The 21,508-nt window shown below is 46.3% G+C and overlaps 2 long non-coding RNA genes across 2 annotated transcripts; one reads left to right on the top strand and one right to left on the bottom strand.

The window, feature by feature from the left end:
• Nucleotides 1-491: 491 nt before the first annotated feature.
• LOC128102063 (uncharacterized) lies at nucleotides 492-6,149 on the bottom strand. Its single transcript, XR_008215311.1, has 2 exons — nucleotides 4,049-6,149; nucleotides 492-2,084 (listed from the first exon to the last, which is right to left on the bottom strand). It is a non-coding gene; the product is annotated as an uncharacterized LOC128102063 (long non-coding RNA).
• On the top strand, nucleotides 2,173-18,533 carry LOC128102064 (uncharacterized). The gene is made up of 3 exons (XR_008215312.1): nucleotides 2,173-2,662; nucleotides 9,762-9,946; nucleotides 12,873-18,533. It is a non-coding gene; the product is annotated as an uncharacterized LOC128102064 (long non-coding RNA).
• Nucleotides 18,534-21,508: the final 2,975 nt, after the last annotated feature.

Here is a 21,508-nt window from a genome sequence, read left to right on the forward strand (position 1 = left end):
AGGGGAGATGAGGGTACTGTTTAGGCAGCATGGGTTTACGGTACACCTCATGGGCCTGCTGGCTGAAGAATGAACCTTTCGTGACCATTGGTGTCAATGTTGCACACAATGAAGGATGCCACCACCCCACAGAGTGACACATGAATGCAGGCATGGCTCCAGTCCTCGGAGGACCTGGTGGGAATTGGGAGGAACTCGCTGGGTGTGCGTCCCAAGGGCTTAGCCTCTGGCTAGGATTTCAGAGGCTGCTAAAGAGCTCCCTAAGCTTCATGGAGTGAGGTTCACTGTGTTAGGTGTTGATTTGGCTGTAACAAAAGCCCACTTTCCCTGAGTCAAAACATTTAGGCATGTATAATGTAAAAGTCCAAACCAGTAGAAGGCCTGTTAATAGGATGGTTCTGTGTGGGGGACCAGCCCCCACCATTGTTTACCCCAGGGACTAGTAAGGAATAAGAGACTTAATTAGAAATAGAGGGGAGAGAAACACAGGATAGACTCGAGAGGGCCTGGATCCTTATCCACCGGCCCAGAACTTTATTCCAAAGGTCTATTTATAACAATGCCAAGGGGTGGAGCAAAAGACCTCCCCCTTGCTAGTTACAGTCAAGTGCAGACCCTTCCAAACACCTGGTACCCAGGCCCGTGGTCCAATCATCCTCTTGTGCAGTCCTGCTGGGTATAGTCACTAGGAAACCTAGTGGGCTCCAACAGTTCTGAGTTCATGGACGCAGGTTCTTTTTGTTGTCTGCTTTATCAGTCAGTCACCAAGTGTCGCCCTCACTGCCATGGACAAAGTCCGCTCACCACTACGGTCCGAGGCTGCACCCCTAGGAAGAAGAAGAGAGTGCACCGGAAGTTGCCACATTCTTTCCACTGTCTCCGTTGCTCAGGCTCACACAGCCTGTCCTCAGCTGCAGGGAAGGTGGGAAGAGGACAGCAGAGACATCTGACGGGCGATGTCATAAGCACCCACTCGGGGACTCCAGCACAATGTAGCCTCAAGGATGGGGAACGAGAAGAAAACAAAGCGCCATGGGGTTTGGAGATGGAGATGTGTATGCTTCTTGGTAAAGGAGGCTGTGTCTCATTAGCCTAGTCCTCAGTACCTACCACAGTGCCCAACACACAACAGATTGACCAATCATCACCCAACTATAATTCACAAATTCATACGGGATCTGAGCGGTATCACTAACCTGTGGGGTCACTTTTATAGAGGTCATGGGTGAATTTGAATAGCAGTGTGACGGAAGTGACATTCATTCATATTGTCTCTAAATAAGTCTATGTTGCCTAGGCCCTAATTCATCAACTTTAGCCTTTCTTTATGCTTCCAAACTTTCATTGACTTCAAGTCCGTGGGAGGGAGTGGGGATACCTATGCACATTCTTCCACCCACCATAATTTATGGGTAGAAAGAAAAAGGATGGGAATCCTGAGTGAAGATAAAAACCCCACGGCCATAGTGACAGTGGAGGGTAGGTGTCCACTTCTAGAGGTTGGGGACCAGCATTTATAAAGAGCCAGTGGAAAGAGGTGCTGGGTTCTCTCCATCAACTCGGTGGAAAAATAAATGAGGGATTTACTGGGTGGGTCTTAAGTCGAGGTGAAGCCCAGATAGCCAGACCTTTGTCCCAGCTGAGTCCTGTCTGGAATGCCTTCATTTGATCCCTGTTCCTCTCATAGACTCAAGAGCAGCACCCAGCAAGGCCCTAGGAAGTCGGACCCCCAGCCTGTCTCCTCTGCGTGATCTTTGTGGACACACTGTGTGTTAATGGTCTGCCTACTAGTCTCCATCCCTAGACCACTCATCCCACAACACACACTTGAGCACTCAGATGATTGGCAGTTCCTATCGGTACTAAGTTTCCAGTTACCAAATAAACTGATAACCTGTCTCTGGGATTAATTTCATAAAAGATGCCACTGGTCAAAAGGTCATACCCTCTTTGGTGACTCAAAAGCCTAAAGCCTAAAATCTAACTGGCGAGGAAATCGCTGCTTGCTTCTCAGCTAGGCGCAGCTGGAACTTGCCTGATAATTCCAGCAGGTGGCGCACTTGTCCTCTCGCGCTCATCCTGGCCTAGTAAGGAAAACAAAAGACCAGAGTGGAGAAGGTGAGGCAGGAACAGACCCCTCCCAGAACCCCAGCTGGGGAGAGGCTACCTGTAAAAGAAGTCCTCAGATCAAGGCCTGTGACTTCCAGTTATCCCCCCAGGGCAACCAAGTTGTTAGAAGGGGAAGAGGGTAGGCAGGGCAGACTCCCAGGGAGCCCTTAAGGACATCCCCCTGTATCTGGTTTCCTGAGGTAGGTAGTGCCTACTGCCTCCTTGCTGCTTCTGTCACAGGCTAGCAGATCCTGTCTGTTCGGACTCATCAGCTGCAGCTTCTCCAAACAAGGTTTGTTAGTGGTGACCACAGGTTCAGGGTTCAGCCAACGGAGGTTCCTGTTCCTTTGGTAGACAGTGGAGACAGGATGGATGCAAGTTCGGGGTGGCTCGGACTAAGTCTCAACTTCTTCACCAATGTAAGAGAGAGATCAAGCTTAACTCTTCCTGACAACCCAGCCTGGAGCGGATTAATTATGTATGAAGGTATCTGAGTGGAGGAAGATGCCCATCAATGTTGGTTAAACTTCTATGTGCCAGCAGCCTCTTCCAGGTAAGCCCCTTCCTGTGTAGGCAGAAAGCTCTTCAGCTCTGATGTGACCAGGAGGTCTGATGTGCTGCGGTGTGGGTGGTGAGGAGCCCCAGGGAACTCGCATCTGGATTTCCTTGCCTTTGGGCTCAGCAGCTTCCTCCTCCCCTCCTCCCTGCCGTAGGCATTGTCTGAATAGAGTCAAAAGGCATTCCCCTGCCCCACATTCTTAATGGCTCCTTAATGCCCGCAGAATGAAGGCTAAACTCAGAACTGATACTCAGTGTCCTTCCTAACCTGATTTCCACTTACATTTTAAGCTCTTGGAACAAAACTAAAGAAATGGCTTAAATCTGAATTAACAGTGTAAAGTCCAGGAGCGGGAGGGGGTGGAGGTTGTAGGTAATGAACATGGACAGGTCTGGATACCAAGAATGGAAGCTCTTCACTCCCACCCCCACCCCCTCATATTCTCTCTCTCTTTTGCTCTCTTACTGTGTAAGGGAGTGTCCTGCTGTAGAGCTCAGGCTGGCTTCAAATTCATGAGTCTCCTGCCTCGGCTTCTTCTGAGGGCATGGTGACTTGTCCTCTTGACGTGTCTTCCCTTAAGTACAGAGTCTAGTTTTTGCTTATTGTTTTGTCCCTAGCACCCAGCATGGATGAACGAGAATGAATGAATGAATGAATGAATGAATGCATGAATGAGTGTCCTGGAAGTGCCATGGGCTGACTAAGCCACTTTGTCCAGTGTTCACTAGCCCCTGACCTTTGCTAACCTGAGAAGCTGGAGAGAACAGAGCAGCCAATGAGAAAAGCAGTACACCAAACAGAGCAGCCGTGGTCCAGCAACAGGGGGACCTCATGATGACAAGGAAGGCAGCCTGTTGGGCCCACAGCCTCCCTGAATGCTCCATTCTAAACCTCCCAGGAAGGTGACCCTGGCTGCAGGACTCTGGTCAGCCAGGGGGCGTGCCTGTCTAGCCATCTGTTTCCCAGGATACCGTTTCCCGGGCACAGATGGTACCCAGAACTTCCTCACCATGTCAGTCAGCTGTGGAGGACGCCGCATTGCTGAGGCTCAGCCTGGTCTCTTTCGACCCCATTTTCTCCATCGCTCGCCTCGCCTCCACTCCCCTCCATATGGTAGTTTCATTTCAGTGTTTCCCAAAAAGAACTGCTTCATCTGGCTGGCTGCTCAGCATCTCACAGGTGGAAATCCAGAGCATTTGGGGGAGGTTAAAAAGCACTTTCTCACTCTGTCTCCCTGCCCCCCCCTCCCAAGCTGGGGATTGAACCAAGGGCTTTGCATGTTTGACAAACGCTCTACCACTGAACCCCAGGGCCCTTGTCATTGCTTGCTTAGGAGGGGTGTCCGTTTCCGTTACCACCCCGGGCATCCTTGTTTCTCACCTGGAATCCAGGATCAGCCTTGAATCAGGCTGCCTGCTTGTTCTCCTCAAATGCAGCCTTTTCAGCACTCTCCAGGGCATCAACCCGCAGCAGGACAGAAAGACCGGAGAAGAGGAGGGGAAGGAGGCTGGGAGCCTGCAGTTCTGTTGAAGCCTCACAGCAGCTGACAGTTAAGAACTCCGGGATAATTACTGTGAAGGCTGCCTACATAGAGACAATACTCCTTTTTTATAGAGGCATTTCAAATAAGAATGTTGAAATATCAACAAGTCGTACTTCAGGCCTAAGCTGGCCTTTGAGTTTGGCCTTATTCCCTTCCCATATGCAAACTTGCAATTTTCTAGGAATCCCACCAGAAACCCCATTTACAATAAAAGGCACGTCAAGTCCCGCTGTGCAGCCCTTGTGACCATGGTTTCTTAACAGATGGTCCTCTCCAAGTCACCTCTGGAGCAGCCCTATAATCATCTCATGTATTAGAAGAGAAGGAAACAGGGGTTTTCTTAGTAGTTGGGAGCTACCTGAATAGTATTTACGGTTACTGAAAAGTGTGTGAGTCTACCTTGAGAAGGCCACACTTGCACCCCCTCTAACACCCCTCTTTTTATCAACCCTAGACATAAACCTTTGTTGAAATATCTTCCTAATAAAATCCAGCTCCGTTTCATACCAGCTCATCCTGAAATTCTTTTCTGGGGCAAAGAATCCCAGTGTGGTGGTTTGAAAGAAAATGGCCCCCAAATTGAGTGGCACTATTAGGAAGGAGGTGTGGCCTTGGAGGAAGTGTGTCACTGTGGGCGCAGGCTTTAAGGTCTCTTTTCTCAAGCTTCACTCAGTGTGACAGTCAGTTGACTTCCTGTTGCCTGCAAGCCAAGATGTAAGGACTCTGCTCCTGCATGAGGATGTCCGCCTGCACGCCACCACGCTCCCTGCCATGATGATAATGGACTGAGCCTCTGAAACTGCAAGCCAGCCACCCGCTTAGATGTTTTCTTTATAGGTTGCTGTGGTCATGGTGATTCCACACAGCAATAAAAACCTTAGCTAAGACGCCCAGCTTTGCCTGAAGAAGCCTCTGGAAAGCATTCCTCGGGCTGCTAAGTTAGCATCGTGGGCCGTGTCTTGATCCATGCCCACACAGCCATGGACAAACCTGGTTTTGTGTTACCCTCCAAACCTGGTCTCACCTGCCCAGGCTTCTTTATCTTAGTAAATTACAGCCCCAACCAGAAATGTGGAACACTTCCCTGCTGCCTCTCCTTCTCAGCCTCAGCCTCATCCTCAACTGTCTAAATGCATGAGCACACACCCTGATGGTCCTATCTCTTAATACACTCCACTCAATCCATTCTTCTTTATCTATATACCCGTGTTGTCACAGCACAGATCATCCCTCAGCCTCTGCCTCCCAATATCCTGTTGCTCCCCATCACCTCACTCCCCTGCCTCTGTCGGTTCCAGGGTCCCTTTGTATATTTCTAATCCCAGAGTCTTTGTGTGCCCTATGCCCACCGCCATATCTGCACCTGGACAGTCTTTCCCTGCTCTTCAAAAGAGTGGCTCCTTTTCATTTTTCAGGGCTCATCTAGAGGGCCATTTCCTCCGAGAAACTCCAAAGCAACGCTGTCTGAAGACAGTTCCTCTCTATATTTCCAGGCCCTGTTCCGCGCCCCACCCCCCGCCATCTAAAATAAAGTTCTACTAATTCAATGAGTTTACGTGTATTCTAAGCTATTTTCCATGCTCATTGTATGCCTTCTCATTGGATGTTCCATGTGGCTGAGAAGCTTGATTTGTTCACAGTACGTCCACAAAGCCAAGCCCAGAAAACATTCTAACAAACAGTCGTTACATGCAGGTAATGAATGTGTGACAGGAAGGTCCCTTGTGTCATCATGTCACTGCCCTGTTTTTCCCAGCCAGTGGCTCCCCTTTATCTAATCCACAGGACCCCCCTCAGCGTTTCTTCATGACCTCACCTGAGTTCATCTTGTGCTCTCCTTACTGTGTGAGTTTGAAATCAGTCAAGAGCAGAAAGCTTACATGAGCATCGGTACCATGATGCAGGCCAGGGCTGTGGCCAGCGGGTGAGCAAAAGGGATGTGGGACAGGTATTTTTTTTTTTTTTTTTTTATGAACCCAGGCAATGCCTCCATTCTGTGACATCTGAGTTTTTATAAAACCGTAAGAGAAGCTGAACACTGGACCGAAGCGGTGAGAGAGAACCTCCAGAACAGAAGCAGCTGCTCTCAGAGTCTTGGTATCTGAGATGCCATCTTAGACAGTCTATATGAAGATATTCAGGAGAAAAGTGCTCAGGGAGTAGGGGTGGGGCACGTAGTGGCCGCGAGGCTTAGTCTTGGTGGTCAACTTGATGACATTTAGAATCTTGATAGAAACAAATCCCTGGGCATGTCTGCGAGGGAGGTTCTGGATTGGGTTGATTGACTTAGGAAGACCCACCTTAAATGTGGGTGACACCCACTGTTCCACGGGCTGGACTCCTGGAGTGAATAAAAAGGAAAAGCAAGCTGAGCAACAGCATTCGTTTCTCTCTGCTTCCTGACCGCAGCTGCAATGGGCCCAGACACCTTGCATTTCTGCCAACATGACTTCCCCACCAAGGTGGACTGTGTCTCCCTGAACTGTGAGTCAGGATAATCCTTCCCTCCCCTACATTGCTTCTTTTCAGGCAGTTGGTCACAGCAAGGAGAAAAGGAACTAAAACCACTGGTTTAGTTCACTTTCCCATCATCAGGAAGCTAAGCCTTAGGGGCCATACAGCTAGCCCCGAGTCCTCATCTAGGAGACAAATGAAGGCACTAGAAGTCACAGTGTGAGAAAAGATCTTCTGCAGATGATGAACATGTCAACATCACTGGGAAGATGCCCCAGAGGAGTGTGGTAATTAGAAACCATGGGCACCAGGCTGCGTTCCTGATAAGACCAGACCAATCAAAAGCCAAGGGGAACTAGAGAAGGATCTGGGACCTCTGGCTTTGTGTCTCTGGTGAGACTAAAAGAGGAAAATGAAGAAGAAAGCTCCTAATGCCAAAGGCCATCGCATAGATTCATGATATTCCAGCAGAGGCAAGGCTGGGATCCTCACTCACAGGAAATGCTGATTGTTGTGAGGGCAGTCCTTTGGCTCATGTGGGAGCATGAGGGTTGTTTCTCCAACTAGGTTTTATGTAACTCTTCCTGGGGAAACATGAACAGTTGCCTATTCACTTCACATAGAGCACCAACAACAAACCAAAGAAATGACTTAACCTAACTTCTGCTGGTAAACCCCAGGATTTATGGGGGTTACTTACAGGACCATGGGTGACTCTAAGCCTGCCTCAGGGAGTCTCTCTTTCCAGCGATCATTGCTATCTGTCTAACTGTGGCAATGATCTTGTGAGTTTTGCAAGTTTTGGGAGCTTCCTGGACCTTGTAATTTGCATTTATTTGGATGTATACACACATTTCCTTTATTTCTTGAGTCTTATGATCCTCTCACATGCCTCCAGGAGAGGATGTTTCAAACGAGGCTGTAGCTCCAGAACACCAGGGGATTCACTGCGGGTTCCCTGCCCTGTCTGCATGTTGGCTCTGCCACTTTTCCCTCTGGACTCTGCTGCAGGTGCATGGGCACCCCCAGACCAAGGGCTGATGTCCCATGGATGGCCTTCCCCAGAGCAGGGGCTTCCAGGGCCCAAGGCATGCCACAGCTGAGAACTGGAGCCCCAGAGCATGCATATCCTGGCCTTGTACCCCTTCCCAAACTCTCCAAGCGGTATACTTGCCAGCCAGAAGGCCAGCCATTGGCTGCTCAGACTGGAGGCCAGTGACCCCCACCTCCCATTGGTGAGACCCAAGATGAAGGGAAATGGCTTAGGGTGGGAGTGGTCTTTGTTGTTGTTGGATAGTACATGTCTGGGTGTGATCTCTCTTCTTCCCACACAGTCCCATTGAGTAGCAGCATCGGTCAAGTTTCCTTTGTGGTTGTCACTGAAGAGTTATAGTGTGTGTGTGGTGTGGTGGTGGTGGGGGGCGGTGTTTCTCTCCTCTGTTATCACAATGTGACCCCAAGAAGCCCAGTTCTTTTTGGTCTACTGTGCACTGCTGTGGGATGTTCTGTATGGCAAATGTGTTGCTGATTAGTCATTAAATAAAACACTGATTGGCCATTGGCTAGGCAGGAAGTGTAGGCGGGACAAGGAGGAGAATAGAGCTGGGAAGTGGAAGGCTGAGTCAGAGGGACACTGCCAGCCGCCATGATGAGAAACAGCATGTGAAGATGCGGGTAAGCCACGAGCCACGTGGCAAGGTATAGATTAATGGAAATGGATTAATTTAAGCTGTAAGAACAGTTAGCAAGAAGCCTGCCACGGCCATACAGTTTGAAACCAATATAAGTCTCTGTGTTTCCTTGGTCGGGTCTGAGCGGCTGTGGGACTGGCGGGTGACAGAGATTTGCCCTGACTGTGGGCCAGGCAGGAGAACTCCAGCTACAGTGCACCTCTGATCACTGTCTCTCTCACTCTGACTCTCCAAGTCCTCTAGACCTCCTCACTTAAATGGCCCGCTGACTTCTATCTGAATTCGGAAGCCAAGTGGTCACGTTAAACCATCAGATGGTCTCACTCCTGAACTCATGCCCTGCCGTAGGGCTAACTGGACACCTATCCCATCCTCTGAGCCTGGGGAGGATTCACTTTACCAGAGCCACCCAGAGTTCCCTGCAGTTCTCAGTCACACAAAACCCTTCTTCTGCACCCTGCTCCCAGTACCACAGGTTGGAGCTCAGGTTTCAACCTAAGCAATGAGCCTCTCATGTATCACACTTTCCAACATGATTGGCTTGGTGTCTGCTGAACCAAGAGAGCCTTTGAGAAGGCAAGCTCCTGGGGAACACAGGGACAGTGGATCATTTTCTGTGTGGTATCCCCACCTTCCAGAACTCAATCTCCTTCTCATTAGAGTTCCATGGTGTAGGGGGAATGGAGGTCTTCGTGCTCACAGACATGCACTAGGGGAACCTGGAGTGGTAAGCACACAGGGTTGTTCCCTCAAGAGAAGGAATGCAAGACCTGCTCTCTGCCCAGAAGGCTGGAGCAGCTGTGCTTTCTAGTCTGGTGACCTTCGCACTATCTGTGTGGCCAGAGATTTTTTGGCTCAAGACCCTTCCCCAGACACTTATCACAGATTTGTTTTTCTCACTCAACCTATAAGCTTTACAAAGAGTTTTTATGTAGTCACATCTGATCTGTGTTTAGCTTACTTTGTTCTTCAGAGATTTATGTATTTTTTATTGTGTATGCAGGATCGAGTTTTCACCAAATTGTGCTGTGCTTAAATAACCCTAAAATAAACCACTTGGGGTCAGACTCCCGAAGTTTGAAACACTAGCAACCGAGTCAAATCGAGCCAAACTGCCTTCTTGCCTGTCATGGTGGCTCGTCACTCTGCTGGCCATGAAGGTTGCAGAGACCCCTGTGCCATGGGAGCAGTGTTTATGCTATACCCTGAATCTGTTCAACCAGAACCTTTCCTGGGCAAAAAGTCCAGCAGCCCTTAGCTTCTGTTTTCTGTAATTTACCTAAGATTCACAAATTAGGGTGCTAAGAATCCTCCAGCTGACTGATGCTTTGAATTTGATGCTAAACTCTTTGATTTCTTCTACCTGCCTGCTGCCCCATCTCATTTCATCTGCTCCCGTCCACAGGGACAGAACCCTGGACTCCAGTACCAACTCCATTGCCCCATCAATGGAAGGCAATCCACTCAGGCACCCAAGCTTCTCTTCAACAAAGGAAATTAGGAAATGGCGGTAAAAATTACAAACTTGGAGAGAGCCAGAAAACAGCTCGTTCCAGTCATAGAAGAAGTCAGATAAATAACATGTACCAGGTGAGGTTGAAGGTGCGCGAGCCTGGCCCATCAGCTCGCAGCATCATACATATGCTTCTTCAAGCTTTGTGTCCATCACTCTAAACCAACCTCAGGTGTCTGGGGAAAGCACTAGAAAGTTGTTTTAACATCAGCTTTACCTTGCACTTGTCAAAGGGTCACAGATAAAGGTCTGAGCTGGTCATGCATCTCTTCATTTCCTTGTCCCTTTGTATCATCCTTGATCCCCATCTCTGGGTAGTTATAATAGCTAATATTTATGTGCATTCGTTGCAAGCCAGACATGGTTCTGAGCCTTTCATATAGTTAGAGTATATAATTCATACAACAGCTCCATGAAATAGGAATTGTTATTCATATTTATAACAAAGAAGAAAACAGGTCTGGAAAGTAACTTTGTCCAAGGTCACACAACTAATAAAGAGAGCTGAGAGTTGCTCCCAGGCAATCTTGTTCCAGAATCTGTGGTCTTAACCCCTCCACGTTGTGTACCTCAAGCTAGATAATGGCGGTGAATACGCCATGGGAAATGCAAGCTCCTAGAAGTTCTCTTGTCTCTGTTTATATACTTCCTCCCTAGAGGTATAGAGTACCAGGACGGGGTCCCTTCCTCCTGGCAGTCAAGTGTCCAGTCCACAGCTTTCCAGAACAAAGGACACTTATGTGTCTTCGTAGAATGCCTGTGGAAAAGTAAAGTGGTGGAGGAGCCGGGGTTCTGGGTGAGAGGTTACAGATCATTTTGTTTCTATTACAAATAGCAAATGTTTGCCAAGTTCCAATCATGTGTCAGGCATGGTTTGGAGTATTTCAGATATTGGCAGGAGTAATTATGCTAGCCAGCCTCACAGATCCTCACCCCTGCAATTCTTACCTTGTCTGGTTGCCCCCCATGCTGAGCAGAGCTGACCTGTGTGACCAAGAGATTCTGCAGAACCATGTGTGAATCAATCACCACCTTCTCCTTGGCCTTTTGGGTGTTTTTTTTTTTTTTTTGGAAAGAAGCCAGCCACCGCACAGTGAGGACATTCATACAGTCCTGTGGGGAGGCCTTTGACCAACAGCCATGTGAGCCAGGCCCCTGGGAAGTAGGTCTTCCATCCCAACTTGAGTCTTGAGGTAACTTGAGGTAACCCAGCACCAGTCAACATGTGACACACGAGAGACAGCTTGACCCAGAACTGCCCCCAGGGGTAATCTCTGAATTCCTGACCCATACAAACTTCAAGAGATACCGAATGATTATTGTTATTATGTGCCACTAAGTTTATTACAACTATGCTGTCCTAACTCAATCATCACAACAACTGTATAAAATACGTTTTCTTACGTGCTAAAGATGAAGCAGCTTTTGAATTACTAAAGTGACTCAGCCAGGAGGGGATAGAATCTCCTCTAGCTGAGGAGATTCCACCCCAGAGCCTTCCCTCTTGGAGGTCATGCGACAATGTCTCTGCTGAGAGTGGTTTTCGGGTGGATGGAGCAGTTCATATTGCAGGGTCCCCCAAACTTGGTCAATCCTTAGAATGGCTCTATTAAAGGTGTATCATCTCCAGCACCCTTCCTAAATTTTTTGTCCTGCTGGGTCTAGAACAAGGTCTTCAGGTGACTCCCCACATACGTTTTAGGGTTCGCTGATCTTCTTGGAACTCCTCCTTACCAACCACGGCCACCTCATTTCTCTGAGCAGAGGAAATTAGAAAATATTGCGGTAACCAAGGATCTCATGGTGTGATCCCGCAGATTTATTTCCCTTATCCAGAGACCCACTGAGCTGTCTTCCTGCATCTGAACAGCATCACCTGGACCACAGGGCTGTCATAATCACTATTGCAAGGCAAGGGGAGAAGGAACGCACGTGTTCGTAAGGGCCACACCTAAGGTAGCATCTTCCACGCCCACCACATTCACTAGCCATATCCACTGTAATGATAGAACTGCAAGGGAGGCTGCAAATGCGAAGACCAAATGAATACCAGGGGAACCTCAGAAATGTCTGCCACGTCCATCATTGGATTATAATGATTACTTATCTATTTATCCATTTACTTATGCTCAGGACTGAACCCAGGGCTGTAGCTTATGAGGCAGTTCGCATCACTGAGGTACATCCCAGCCTCAGTGTTCATCTTGATTCTCAGCTAGATGAAAATTATGTGAGGTCAAGGCAATCCTTTAATTTGTTCCAGGGTAATTCCATCCTTTAATTGGTTTTCCGGATCACTTAGTCTTTGCTGAATACATTCCTCTAGTAACATCGTCACGCTACGGAAGTGAGCGGGGGTACGGTGACGGTCTGACAGAGTTGAGCATACCTTGGTCCCCACACTCAGCAATGTGGGAATGAGTCTCAGTTACATTGTAGACTAGAAACGGCTGTGACTGCCTTTGAAGGAACGTAGAAACATGGATCACCATGGTCACAGAGAAAAGGCTCAAAAGCAAGAGCTGTTACCTGGTATCATGTCTTTCGGCATTGTGAATTCTGAAAAAGAAAAGTGTTACAGACGTGAATGCTGTTATAATCTACTTAACCAAGGCTGTGAGAAAGATGAACTTGCAGGGCCACGTGAGACCCTTGAGAGGATATGCAAATATTTTGTGTAGGCCTAAATACATAGGGACCTTCCTACTCACCTTTTCTAATTTGTTTACAAAGGCAGGCACTCGGACTGGCTTTAGCTCAGCAGTTACTTCGACAATGCATCAGTTCGCTACTTTGCCACTCGTGGTTGAGTTCGAGCACCATCAACAAAGGCAGGCACTTGAAGTTCTCATGGTGAGATGCTTAGCCATTAAGGACTCCAAGTGCTAACATGTACTGGGGCTTCCTGTGTTCCAGGCAGGGCTTCACATGTGTATGCGTGCTTACTTCATTTCACTCTCGCGAAAACCCCATGAACAGCTACTATTTTCATCTGTTTTACAGGCGAGGAAGCTGGTTCTTGGAGAGGTCAAGTTGCCCAAGGTCCCGCTGCCCATAAGAAGCTGAACTGTTCTTCTCTCCAGAGTCCAAACCAGCCACCACCAGAGTCACAGTCACCTGGGGATATTAGAAATGCAGATTCCTGCTTCCCACTCCCACCCCTTAGACTTGCTGAGGCAAGTGTGTGGTGTGTATTTGTGTTTATATGTATGTGTGCATGTTCATGTCAGTGCAGGTATATGCACAGGTATGTCTGCCTGAGTGTGGAGACCAGAAGTCAGCCTTGGGTGCTGTTCCTCAGGTACCACTAACCGTTTTCCTTCCAGAGATGGAGTCTTTCATTGGCCTGAGATTCGCCTAGGTAGCTAGGCTGGCCGGCCAACAAGGCTTAGGATCCACCCACTTTTGCCTCCCCCGGTGCTAGAATTACAAGCACGCCCCCTTAAAACAAACAAACAAACAAACAAACAAACAAACAAACAAAAACAAACGTGTTCTGGGGATTGAACTCAGGACCTTGTGCGTGCACTTTAGGGAATGAGCTCTCTCTCCTGCCCAAGACTCTGTTTTTTTAATAGCTCTCCAGGTGTTCTCCAGCTGTGGAGAAACTGGGAGGAGTTTACACTCTGCCATCCTTAGCTCCTCGGCCCCACCAGCAATCCTCCTGGCTCTTAGTGTAGCCAGTCTTACTAAATGTGCAAACGGACACTTGCCTACGGCCAGCTTTTGTTCAAAGCCTTTTCTGCCTCTCAACATCAGAGCGCATCGGAAGGAAAACACCTACCCAAAATGATTTAGAAATGTTTTCTATGCCTTGTTGGAGTTCCCTGCATCCTGAGCTCTCCTCAAACTGGACAGATCAGTCGTCGGAACAGATGATCGGACAAAACTGAGCCAAGCTCCAACTCTGTACCTGTGGAGGTGAAAAGCAGAGGATGGCTGATTGTAACCTGGGGATGCTATTTTGTTCCTTGCCAAAACCTCTGCACCTCAAACTCGTGTGCCGCCAACAGATTGAGACCTGGACTCTCCGGGTCCTCTGCCTCAGCTGGTTTTTGCCTTGCCCCGACCCACTTTCTGTGTTCCCCCTGATATCCAGATGGCAGCAGCAGACACTGCAGTAAGGGCGGCTCCAGGCAGCAGCTCCCAGGCCAGCTGCATATTTGATTAACAAGAAAGCTGGGCAGATGCATCCTATCACAGAGGCAGTGAGAAAGCACCCACCAAATGCCAGCCTGTTTCAGCACTTCCCAGCCCGGGGAAAATTTTCATGTTGTCCTGATGCCTGCCTGGTAAATGATCCCGTAATGACAGCCGTGGTGACTGAACACTGGCTATGGGTCAGGTATCCTGAGTTGTAAAACCCTTCGGTGGGGATAGTGTATGTTGCCTAATTCACACGTAAGTAGTCTGAGGCCTAGAGCCGTGGAGTAACTTATCCAAGGTGACAGAGGTGAGGAGCAGAGAAGACAGGCCCTCTCTACATATTCAGCCACCCATTTTACTAGTGAAAATCAGAATGGTAACGTTGAATTTGGGCCAAGGCTGGTCAGCAGAGGCTTTTATGCAGTTAGAATTTACCTTCTAAGCCCCCTAAAAACATCCAAACAAAGGCTGCTAATGGTTCACAGCCGTTTATGGAGCAGACGTACCTTGTGGTATTTTTCTGTCACGAATTCTTTTTACTAATTTACAGTTTTAAGCATATTGCACTAAAAATCCTGGGGAGATGGCTTGGTTAGTACAGCGCTTGGCACACGAGCATGAAAATACTTAAAAGCCAAGTACGGCTTTGTGTCCGTAACTTCCAAGTCTGGGAGGGGACAGGGCAGGGACAGGCAAGTCTCTGGAGCTCATTAGGTAGCCAGTTTTCCCCAGTCAGTGAGCCCTAGGTTGAGTGAGAGAACCTGTCTCAAAAACAAGGTGGAGACCAACTAAGAAGGACCCCAGCACTGCTCTGTTTGTTTGTTTGTTTGGTTTTCGAGACAGGGTTTCTCTGTGTAGTTTTGGTGCCTGTTCTGGATCTCACTGTAGACCAGGCTGGCCTCGAACTCACAGAGATCCGCCTGGCTCTGCGTCCCGAGTGCTAGGATTAAAGGTGTGCACCACCACCGCCTGGCACCAACACTGATCTTAGGTCTCTGCGTGCACATGTACACATCCACATCTTTACCTGCACACACATGCATTCACATCTGCATGTACACACACACACACACACACACACACACACACACACACACACACACACACACACGAGAGCATGTACTTATATCATATGCAAATGCATGTGTGCATATCATTAGAATATTAATTATGTTGATTATTGAACTTCCTCATGCTCTCCTCGATTTGTGCTAGACAAGACTTGCTAGATCTTGCTGAACCATACAAGGTGGACACAGAGCAAGCAAATTATTACACATACGTAGATGGGGACACTGAGACTGAAAGGCGTATCAGGTTATATACCCAAGCTCACACCACAAGTGTCTGGGGCCAGATTCCACCCGACCTTCTCAGACCCCCAGGCCCCAGAGCAACTATTCTTTTCTCCTCACAAAGCCTCGTTAGAACCTTTCTCCAGAGTCACTGTATCCTGTAATGTAAAGGAGGACTGTGGTTCCAGGTAGACAGCTTGCTCTCTGGACTGTCACACCAGATATTTCCTGGAACTCTCCTGCTCTTAACCTACACGGCAGAATCTGTGGTGTGCAGAGCATGCTGGCTGAGCTCTGGCCTGCAACAGCCAGGGGAAGGGAAGGAGAGGGCGTCTCAACACAGCACTCTGAGGCCTGAGGGAGAAGCTGTTCTGCCCTCTCTGAGGTTGCACTGAAGGTGTCCAGGTAGCTCTCAACCCCCTCTACCCCCTCTCCCTCCCTCTCTCTTCTGCCCCTCCCTCACACACAGAGCAGCAGCTGCAGCCTGTGAGAGAAGACAAACACCAGCTCTTTGTCTCTTTTGTCATAGGTTTCCCAGTTACCCTCTGTAAAGCCACATAATTTGTTGGATGGAAAGGGTGTAGACATTCTGTGAGCTGATTTGTTTTTCTTCTGTTTGGGGCCTCAGCTGGGTGTTTAATGTTTCCTAGGATACCACAGGCTGTGGGGAGACTGGAAAGAGGCCTAGCTTCTGGCCCATCCCTTACTGGGTTCCATGTCTTGGCTCTGGCTGAGGGTCAGAGGAGTCCAGGGCTCTCTGCAGGGGACAGTTTTATTCAAGGCAGGAGCTTGGAGTGTCTTAAAAACAGCAGATGATTGCTAGAGCACTGGCAGCTTAGGATTGCTTCAGAGACTCAAACACAGGATCTGGTAGCCACCTTTGTCCAAAGTATAAGCCGTTCTCCAAGGATGATGGAGGATTTCATCCCCAGCACATGGCATCTTTTGATCTGATGACCTGGGGTCTCTTTCAGGAGGCTTGGTCACCTTCTCCAAGGATGATGACACCTCAGCTCCAGATATATTGGCATTACAAGGCTCTAGAGGTCCAGTAGTTGGTGGACTTCTGTCTCCACCTTGAGTACAGGCTCAAGCTGGGAGGTCTTTCATGGACATCGTATCAAACTTCCCATTGCTTCTCACCCTTGAAACACAAAGTCTGAAGGATGTGTTGGTTCTGCTGATATAATGGTCAACCCAGGAGGACCGGCCTGAATATTTAAGAAAACAGTTGAAATAACATTGAGATGAGATGTCATTTGGCTGTGTATAGTCATCTACTGACACATAATAAGTCACCCCAGAAGTGAAAAGAGACATATATTTATGATCTCATGGTTAGTGTCAATGGGGAATCCAGACACAGTTTAGCCAGAACTTCTGTCTCAGATATCTCAACAGCTGAAACCAAGGTGGCAGCCTCATCTGAAGACTTCATTGGAAAATTTCCAAAGTCATGTGACATTTAGTCAGATTCCATTTCCAACTGTTGTTGGAACAGATTGCCCACAGCTCCTTGCTAGATAGTCCTGTCCTTCAGACAAATATAATTCAAGAAGAGAGAGAAAATACCAGCCACTCAAAGGTCATGGTCTTTTAACTTAATTATGAAGAGATAAACCAACATGTTTGTCATATTCTACTGAATCATGAGTCCATCCTACATCCAAGGAGAAGGACATGCACAATGGCATGCATATTAGGAGCTGGGAATCACCAATGGGTCATGTCAGCCTCTACCTACTGTAACCTGTTAGGAGTGAGCAGACCACATCTAAAAACTGTAGTCCATCTTTTGGGGGAACCCCCAAACACTTGCAGTGTTTATCCTTGGGTAGCCCTGCTAGACAGTTCATGACATTGGCCATAATGAGTTGGACTATGGTGGAATGACTGAACAAAAAGGAAGCTGATGGCTTTGCCCTAACAGGTCTCATTCCTTGGAATGCTTTAGTGATGAGTTCAGAGAAAGACATGGAACATTTGTTTGTTTAAAAAAAATGTTCATGGCATTGGGTAGATGACATCCACACAGATGACATCCACCGGTATGCTCCTTGTCTTTATGCAGTAGAATAGGAAAAAGTGTTATTCCACACAGAGCAAAGGCAATAGGCGATGGCAAGGAAGGCCATGATCAAGGAAGGCCAGCAGTCACCATAAGAAAGCATTAGTTTTAAGGAAGAGTGTTGTGGGATAATCCTTTGGTACGAGTAAAGACAAATTCAGACAGAAAAAAAAAACCTATAAATGGGTTACAGTATATTTAAATATATATAGGCTTGGAAGAGAGGGGGAAAAGAATATATACAGTCTTAGATTAAAAAATATAGTTTTAAAATAAAGCCCTTAAAAAAGGAATAGAGTGATTAAAAAACACAATAAGCCTCATAAAAATGAAATATACACAGAGAATCTGGATACTGTATGTTATTGTGTTATCTTTAAATTTTTTGGCTCCTAAGAGACACTAAATTATAAAAAACTGATAGATTAAACCAACCTATACATTTTAAAAATACCTTGACTTCAAAATTTAAGTCAAAAGATATTTTACTTTGGGAGTGAGGTTATATATTTATTTCCTCAAGAAATGAGAGGCTATGGATTGATTCTGGGTTAAAGAAAATCAGGTTTATCAAGGAAGACCCCCTGAAATTCTGACTAAAGACATGGAAAAATAAACCTAAAGGAACTACAAGACATGTGATGTATATTTTACCTGCTCAAACACATAACAAAAAATCATCTTTGGCTAACTTTTGTACAATGCAGAGTCTACATTTTATTAATACAGATACGTATGTTACCTTTAAAAGTTTGTGTATTTCAGAGCAAGAGGATCAGACATGAATAAAATGGCCCAGATGATCCAGCATCCACAACAGCTTCAAGGCTGCTGACTGAGATGATCCAACCTCACAAAATACTCCAGCCAAGACTTAGTAATTATCCTGATTTTCTCAGGGTCCCCCAAAGATTGCCAGCACCCCAGTCAACAGGAAGTAGTTTAGAAAACTACGCCCACATTCCCAAAATGTTTGTTTTGGTTATAAATGTTTGTTTTCATTTAAGAAGAATTGGTTACAAATTGTTATTGGTCATAATTTTAAAAAAAAGGCTAAGCCGGGCAGTGGTGGCGCCCGCCTTTAATCCCAGATTAAAGGAGGCAGAGCCAGGCTGATCTCTGTGAGTTCGAGGCCAGCCTGGGCTACCAAGTGAGTTCCAGAAAAGGCGCAAAGCTACACAGAGAAACCCTGTCTCGAAAAACCAATAAATAAATAAATAAATAAATAAATAAATAAATAAATAAATAAAAAAGGCTAAACAAAAGAGTTAAATTCAGAGATCTCTTTCTAAAAGAAGAAAGGGATTATGATATAGAAATGATAGGGGAGAAGGGCAGATTATTGAATCTACTTTAACCCAAAAAATAACTGCTAATCTCAAAATATTTTATATTTGTATGGATTTTAGCTTATTAATACAAATTTAAAGTTAATTTTGTTATACTGTATATATATTTCTACTCTTGTCTAGGGTATTATGTTTATGCAGCTCATTTAAAAATGTAATATATAATTAAGAAATACAAATTAATAGTCATCTGTAATAACAAACTTATGGTCATGTTAGTTAGGTTTTCAAGGTCATACAGAGATATATTTCAGATAGACAGGCAATCTTCAAACACTTCAAAGACCTACAGAATATGGCATTTAAAATGTTTTAAGAACTTAGACTTTTCTCAATAGTGAGACATGTCTGCTCCTGGCAGCACCAATTACTTCAAAGAGGATGATGGGCATCAAAGAAACTCTGTAGGGAGTTTGTTTTCTTTGTGGCAAAAGCTAGTCATGTGGGCAAAGACACTGTCCTTGCCTCAATTGCTGACAGTTACTGTAAAAATGGACCAGCAGGACACAGAAAAGTGACTGCCGACCTTTGCCAAGACAAGGTAGAACAGTCCTTCAAAATTCCCTGCTTCACAGGAAAGTCTGTTAAATATGCTAGGTCTGTAGGTCAGAGTTGGATGCCCTGACATTACAGAAGAACTTTGGGTGACTGTCCAGGCAGCCTGATGTCCTGGTCATTAGGTAACATTTAATTCTTCTAGGGTCTTTGATGGAGTTGAAGACTAGATAGTCATAGTTATAGTTTTTCTTGATATAAAACTTTAAACTCACCAAGATAAGATAGAGTATTTTCTTGAAGTTTGCCAAATATAAATGGATTGGATATTGTTACTGTAATTCTTTCTTAGTGACTATTTTTGTTATATATAATCTTATGATGTTAAAGTTAAAACCTTCCTTTTTAATTAGACAAAAAGGGGGAAATACTACAGATTATGTTCATTGTTAATAATAAAGCTGATTGGCTGATAGCAGGACAGAAAGAGATTGGGCAAGACAACTTGACACAGGGAGAATGCTGGGAGAGAAGGGTGGAGTCAGGACAGTCGAGGGGGATGCCAGCCAGCCACTGAGCAAGCAGGAAGTTTTAAAAAAATGAGGTAACCAACCATGAGCTATGTGGCAAAGCATAAATAAAGATATGGGTTAATTTAAGTGCAAGAGTTAGCTAGTAACAAGCCTGAGCTATCAGCCAAGTTTATAAGTGATATTCGCCTTTGTGTGATAATTTGGAAATGGATCCCGGGATGGGAAGTCTACAGAAGTGAGAGGAAGAGGAAGAATGTAGCTGATATGACAATGTAGAGGGAATAGAGGCAGGAGCATATGTAGGTAGAGTTTTCCTGCCTGGCCCACAGTCAGGACAAATCTACCTACAAATGGCGTCCAACGTGGTGGCAAAAGTTTCCACCTAAAAACCTGAGAAAAGATTCTAAAACGGAGCTAAAAACAGTTCCTAATTGTCTCTCTCAAATGAGCGGCAGCTGCTGGTTTGAGCTACTGGTGGGTTCCTAGCGTGCGTGCTCGACCTGCCTATGGCGGGAATGAGGCCTTTGCAAGTGGCACTTTGAGCTGCATAGTGGATTTAGCCTTTGCTGGTGCAGAGCAAAAGGGGAGGTTTCTGGGCTACACGCTGCTTGGCTAAAAGCATAGACCCCCGATAGCTCCCAGAGCTGGAGGTAAACCATGGCCATGTTGGGAAGCTGAGGTGGGTGGATCCAGCAGCCACAGCTGCTGCAGTTTAAGGCAATAGATTCACAATAAGACAGATTCAGATGTAATAGTTTACAATGTGTGTAAAAGATACGTAGGCTTGAAAGAGACAAAAAAGATGATATATAGAGTTATAGAAATAAATACATAGTTTTAAAAAATAAAGTCTTTAAAGAGACAGTAAAGGTAGTATAAAAAATAAGCCACGTATAAAAAATAAGCCACGTAAAAATGGATATTACACAGAGAATCTGCATTGTGTTGTCTTTGGGACTTTTAACTGCAGAAAAATATTTGATTGTAAAAGCTGTTGAGTTATGCCAAAATGTATATTTTAAAGGTACCTTGACTTCAAAATTTGGATATAAGGATATGTTACTTTGGAAAGGAGACTCTGCTTTTGTTCCCACAGAAAGCCAAAGGCTATGGATTTGTTCCAGATTAAGATACATCAGGTTTGACCAGCCAAGACCCCCTGAAAGGTCTCCGATGACACCATGGCCCAGATGATCCAACATCCAGAATGGTTTGAAGGCAACTGGCTCAGATGATACACCCTCATGGACTTTTCCATAATCCTAAAATTTCCTTTGTATCCCCATAAGATACAGCGCCCCCCTCCAGCAGGAAGTAGTAAGAGAAGCTACGCCCAAATTCCCAAATTATATGTAATTTTACTTTGTTAAGGTTAAAACCTTCCTTTTTTTTTTTAAAAAAAAAAGGGGGGAAGTGCTGTGGGATGTTCTGTATGGCAAATGTGTTGCTGATTAGTCAATAATTAAAACACTGATTGGCCATTGGCTAGGCAGGAAGTGTAGGCGGGACAAGGAGGAGAATAAAGCTGGGAAGTGGAAGGCTGAGTCAGAGAGACACTGCCAGCCGCCAAGATGAGAAACAGCATGTGAAGATGCCGGTGGGCCGCGAGCCATGTGGCAAGGTATAGATTTATAGAGATGGATTGATTTAGGCTGAAAGAGCAGTTGGCAGGAGGCCTGCCATGGCCATACAGTTTGAAACCAATACAAGTCTCTGTGTTTACTTGGTCGGGTCTGACGGCTGTGGGACTGGC

Source organism: Peromyscus californicus, unplaced genomic scaffold (assembly GCF_007827085.1).
Source record: "Peromyscus californicus insignis strain IS unplaced genomic scaffold, ASM782708v3 Scaffold_7__1_contigs__length_154581171, whole genome shotgun sequence".
Classification (NCBI taxonomy): domain Eukaryota; kingdom Metazoa; phylum Chordata; class Mammalia; order Rodentia; family Cricetidae; genus Peromyscus; species Peromyscus californicus.